The following is a 6,655-nucleotide window of genomic DNA, read 5'->3' on the forward strand; positions in this document are numbered from 1 at the left end:
AGTGGCGCTGCCACCTCACTGCGACGCAATTGAAGTTCACTTGCCTACACAGGTACTGAGACGAACCCTTTCACCCCGTAAGGATTCACCCCAGACCCTTGAGTGCGAGGAGAGTGACGCTGCCACCTTACTGCGCCTCACACGGATAGCCATGAGCAATGACCCGCCACACACCACTCCCCAAACACTGTCAGTGAGTCCTTTTCACCCCGTAAAGGACCACTGGTATTGTCAGTGCCTGGTGCATGGCGCACAGCGTGCCCTCGTTCATGGCGAGTTGTTCAGCATAGTGTCATTATAAGCAGAGGTCCTGTACCACTCACCACCAGACTCTATGCAAGGAGCCCTTATCACCCCTTAAAGGCCCCTCACGGCATCATCTGGTGGACGGTAGACACGGCAGACTGCTTAAGGCGACCCCTTGCCTAGTGTGAGGCGCTGCAAGTTGACGACAACCAGTGAGCTTGAAGCCGCAAAGGAAAATGAGTCCACGTTAACAATGGGATTCCACGACAGGTTGTGATTCCAGTGTCCACGGTAAAGATGTGTTTGTCGAGGATAACGATCCGTTTATCGAGGCTAACGATGCGGCGATGGCGATGGCGAAACGATTCAAAGTATTATTACCTACACAGGTACTGGGACGAAACTTTTCACCCAGAAAGGGTCAACCCAGTCCCGTGGTTATGAGAGCAGTGACGATGCAACCTTGCAATGCCTCACACGGGTCGCCATGAGCAATGACCCGCACACACCACTCCCCAAACACTGTCATGAAGTGAGTCCTTTTACCTAACCTAACCTAACCTAACCTAACGTAAAGGACCACTGGTACTGTCAGTGCCTGGCTCATGGCGCACAGCGTGCCCTCGTTCATGGCGAGTTGTTCAGCCCGGTGTCATTATAAGCAGGGACCCGTACACACCACTCACCACCAGACTCTATGCAAGGAGCCCTTATCACCCCTTTAGGGCCCCTCACGGCACCATCTGGTGAGTGGTAGACATTGATCTCTTGCTTATGGCGACCCTTGCCTAGTGTGAGGCGCTGCAAGTGGACGACTAGTAGTGAAGCTTGAGGCCACCAAGGAAAAGAAGGACCTGCAGCCAGTTCCTGCCTTGGGCCCCAGGCCGGACCCAACAGCCACCTCCTTCCCCCGTGCGGCGCCCAAGGCCGTCACGGCCCTCAACAACTTTAGGCCGAAAGTTCTCAATCGTCGTTTAAATTTTGATTCGAATATAAAATCGTCGATGGTAAATGAAAAATAGCTTTGGTCTGAAAGTGTGCAAGAGTTAGCTGATTAATGAAACAAGGTGAGGCAGCTTTGCTCCGGAGTATTTAGTGTACTTTGCATGTTGCTGCCGTGAATGTGTACGTGTTTGTAGATAACTGGATAAAAACAATAGACCAATGGTAGTTGTGTAACTATTGGGGAACTTTTGAAAATTAGTTAAGCTTCTGGATAGAGTGGATGAGTGCACACAGGTTTGCTTGTCTTATACATAAACTGCCACCTATAGACATAATTTTTCTATTTCATGCTCTTAGAAAAAAACAAACTTAGTTTTTTATTTCCTGATCACAATGACGTGTAAATATCAATGTTTCAAATATAAGGAAACACTAGGAGAGGACCCAAACTCCCGTTGAAGTTGCCAGATTCAACAGATATCGTAATATTTCACAGAAAAGATGGTCAACTGCATATCGTATATTTTTGGATATTCTTCTGTCACATAAGGAGATATCAAGATAGGTAAAGTATTTTCAAACATGTATCTACGACAAAAAACGCTATAATAGTAGAGTTAGGTTATAACTATGCATTGTGTGTTTTTATATACCATCTAGCTCTATTCCTGGGCTCAATTGATAACTCGAAGTTAGTATGATATTTTCTTTCCTTCTAGGTTAGTAAGTAGACTACAAGACACCATGAACATATGAAGCCCCGTAAATGAGTTTATTTTCATAACTTAGAAATCAAAATCTGATAATGAGATTGTCTATTGCCAACCAAACCGTTCTGCATAGACTTCTTCAGCGTCATAGAGACCTAATGATGTTAGCTCATGGACAGTGGCCATCCTGACAACGCGAAACCCGAGGGGGTTCGTAAGATTTCCAGGGGTACTTAAATGACTGATCTAATAAAATCCTTTGCAGTTCCATTGCATATTGAGTTCCATGTTCCATGTGATAATACTGGGGGTTCGGGTACATGGTCTTATAACTCAGAGGGTTCTTAAGGATAAAAAGATTGAGAACCCCTGATCTAAAGTAAGCAATGTTTAAACACACACACACACACACACACACACACACACACACACACACACACACACACACACACACACACACACACACACACACACACACACACACACACACAGTAAGCCTGGAAATAAATGAGGCGAAGGACAATGGTGTTGAGGAAGGAGATTACAGTCAGCGGGAGACTTGCGGCCGGCCATTAGAGACGACTGAGAGGCGAAGCACACCAGCAGCGCCCCAGTTTGTTGGTAGAAAGGAGAGTATGCGGGCGGAGGAGACGCTTAAGGCTAAAGAACACGGCGTGCACGCTTGTGAATCTGATTGGCCAGGCAGAGGACAAGTTTGGCGCCTTTAAGTCTTATATTCCTGAAGTGAGATTTTTTTTTTTTTTTTTTCAGTGATAGTATCCCAGTGGTTCGAGTCTTTGTTATCATTGTTCTCACTGGTAACGTGTTGGGTTCCTATTTCCTGTGTTGCCAGCAGCTCATTGTCTGTTTATCCTCCCGTTAGCACAATTTTCTAACGCTTCTTTTTATTTTTCTTCTTCACCTTTACTTATAACTTCATTTATCCATGGTCATTGACTGCTAAGTTACTTTTCTGTTTATTTCTTTTATATTCTTACAATTCTTTAAGAGTTTTGAAATACATGGTAAAACAGTTAAAGTTCAACCTCACGCTTAAATTGAAGGGCCTCGCGTCTAGAGACCTCCAATGCTCACCTTAAAGTGGTTACTATTTTGTCGCGTCTGTTGAAATTTCTTAGCCAAAAAATCTGATTGGAGTTTAATTTCTTAGCCAAAAGTCTGATTGGAGTTTAATGACGTAATGTTTCGTAACCGTTACTTGATGAAAACAGCTTATTCACAGCCAGTATTTCTTGTTTTATGATCTCAGTAATTAGAAAACCTAATATAGTTTTTACAGAGAACCCTATCAGACCAGCATCTTCCCAAGACTTTCATCCTCAAGCGGCGGGCGGGGCGTGGCGCTGTAACGGCTCAGGGGTTTAGAACTTTAGAGGACAGACTGGGTTTCCGGGGTGCGAGATACTAGAGCGTGGTGACTTTAATTAAGGCATGAAACCACAGACCGCGAGATGAAGAGGAAGGTAAAATGACAAGACGTGAGCTTAGGATGGTCTCCCCGGAGGTTGTGTGTGTGTTTCACTGTTTGATTTGCTGCAGTCTCTGACGAGACAGCCAGATGTTACCCTACGGAGCGAGCTCAGAGCTCATTATTTCCGATCTTCGGATAGGCCTGAGACCAGGCACACACCACACACCGGGACAACAAGGTCACAACTCCTCGATTTACATCCCGTACCTACTCACTGCTAGGTGAACAGGGGCTACACGTGAAAGGAGACACACCCAAATATCTCCACCCGGCCGGGGAATCGAACCCCGGTCCTCTGGCTTGTGAAGCCAGCGCTCTAACCACTGAGCTACCGGACGTGTGTGTGTGTGTGTGTGTGTGTGTGTGTGTGTGTGTGTGTGTTAACTCTGATATATTTTTTCTTTTTTGTTCATCAATTGTACTTTGCAATCACACGTTTGTATGTTTGTGTAATGTGCATTCCCATACCTCATTTCTTTTTCCTCTTCTTTTCCAGAGCAGTCAGATGGTTTGGTGAAGGCACAGGATTGACAAGGAACTTATTCATTATATATCCTGATTAAGTGACAAAGTAAAAGTAAGTACAGGAAATATGCTGTACTGACATATCCCTTTTCAAGTCAGCTTTGTAGAGAATAAAGAAAAAAAATGGCTGAAGGTCACGTAGAATAAAACGAGAAAGAATGAAATTTAAAGTAAAGTAAAAGTGATAAATTCTGGCTCATCTATAAACAACATTGGACGTTACAAGAATTACAAGATGATATTTTGCAGATACACAGAATAATAAAGCAGACTCTAGTGACGAGTTAACTTAGTGACCAGTTATCTTGTGACGGATTAACTTCCCTGCCGCAGTGCACCACCTGACACCATTAACTCGATCACTGCTACGCCTTCACATCGCTCCTCACCGACCTGCTACATAACCCTAAAGTGGAGCAGAACAGATAGCGAGTCTTTCTAAGCCAAATAAAACTCGAACCCTTGAAAAGACTCCTCCCTGAACCTGTATTTGTAAAGGTAATGGAGTATGGTGAGAGAACAGCGACGGTGAAGGAGAAGCAGAGGGACGCGTTTTCCTTGTTAGCTGGTGTACTACGTGTGTTGTCACCTTATCTAGTTCATATCAAATAGCTACAGTTTTAAAAGGGATTCTGAACTTTCTGTTTATGTGAGACTTTCTGCAGGGAAATATGAGGACGTGATATTTACGAAGGGAGGAAAAAAGATGCAATATATTAGGTCTAAAAGCAGAATGAGGCTGTAATGTGCATAAATAATAAAAGGAAAGAAAGATCACGGATTTATAGAAGACATACTGTACAGCGATAATAGCAGGGGATGTTTATCAGGGTAAGTAATAACAGGAAGTAAAAATGCAGTAACGTCTTTTGGGAGGAGAGTGGAATGAATAACAAACAGGAAGACCATGAATTATTTAAAATCTTAGAAGGGAATATGGTTTATTTTCTATCATCAAGGAAAGTATAAGAAGAAATTTATTTAACTTAGGAGAGGCAAAGACGACTCAAGTTGCATAAAAGAGAGAACGAAATTAAAGGTCAGGGAAGAAACCTGAGGAAAACTGGATTTTTTGAACGAGATAATTACTTTAACAAATGGAATGATGAAGAGAAAATGCAATAACTAGGTTGACACAAGGTTATGAGACGAGAAACACACACCCACACTCCCACACACACCCACACACACACACACACACACACACACACACACACACACACACACACACACACACACACACACACACACACACACACACACACACACACACACACAAACACACACACACACGGCTATTGAAGTTTATCTTGGTGAAAAATGTTTAACTTAATAGAGAACGTGCAATAAATTTTCTTTCATCACGCAGGTTAGACGCATCATTAAGCTTACCAGAGAGAGAAAGAGAGAGAGAGAGAGAGAGAGAGAGAGAGAGAGAGAGAGAGAGAGAGAGAGAATTTACATGTATATAGCGTTAACAAGTGAAGATTAACTGTTATTATTGCAGTGTTTTGTTTCTAAAGTCGCCATTAGAGGAGGCTTGTACATGCCAGTGTTTTGTTGTTGTTGTTGTTGTTGCTACATCATATATATTTTTTTCTTTATTCTGTTGTTGTTCTCGCCCTCTTTGTTCTTGCCCTTCTCTTTCTCGTTCTTGTTCTTGTTCTTGTTTTTTTTTTAGTGTGGTCGTTGTCATCATCGTTCGTTGTTGTCATTGTTGTTGGTGCTGCTCTTGTTGTTGTTGCTATTGCAGTTGTTATTGTTGTCGCTGTTGTAGTTGCTTTTGGTGTTGTTGCTGTTACCGCTGTTGTTGTTGTTGTTGTTGTTCGTCCTTTGTATTTCACCACTTAGATACAGTCGTCGCCTCGTCATGGTCTCAGTCTATCCACGCATAATGGAGGTGCGCTGATCTGGTGCCAGCCGTACTTGTATCTGTCTGTCCTCATTTACCACCGCCAGGCTTCAACACATCCACGCCCACCCACCGCAGCGTCAGGCAGCAGGGGACTGATTCCTGCTCCTTAACACTGGCTATCAACCGAGCACTTTTCATCTTATCATCATAGAGTTGCCTAATTAATGTGGTTCTTTTTCACCTTGTTAACATGGGATTGGAAGGGAGATGGAGAGGAAGTGGTTTTAATACTTTGCCCCTCTACTCAAGTTTCTCGCCGTACAGAATAAATTGGCGCTTATTCTGTCCATCTTTGTAGAAAGTTTATCAGTTTGTGTTTTTTACCTTGTTTTGATTAATTCTGGTGATTCTTATTATAGGCTTATTTTTTACGTTCTTTTTTCTTCCACGATAAACCCTGCAGTAAGCTTCGCCACTCAGCTGAAGGTTTCTCGTTTAATTTAATTTCTTTTTTTTTCCTTCTTTCTATCTATCTTTCCATCTATCTTTCTTTCTTTCTTGTTAAGCAGAAATTTCATAACCATCACACACACATGCACACACACGTAATTGGCTAATCACACTAACACTTTCTCACTTCCACCAACACTGTCACTCATCTCCACTGTTTCCTTCACGTGGGGGGCCCATCAGCACCGCCAGGTAGGGGCAACAAAAGTAGCAAGATACGATCAGCTCAGCAGGTAACGCTATACCAGTGGTTCTCAAACTTTTTCACTTCATTCCCCCCTTCATGAATTCTCAACATTCGTGTGGCTCTCCTTCATTTTTCTCTCAAAGCCCACTCCCTTCAAAAAAGATAATAAAATAAGATAGAATGTT

This window comes from Portunus trituberculatus, chromosome 14, assembly GCF_017591435.1.
Source record: "Portunus trituberculatus isolate SZX2019 chromosome 14, ASM1759143v1, whole genome shotgun sequence".
Taxonomy (NCBI): domain Eukaryota; kingdom Metazoa; phylum Arthropoda; class Malacostraca; order Decapoda; family Portunidae; genus Portunus; species Portunus trituberculatus.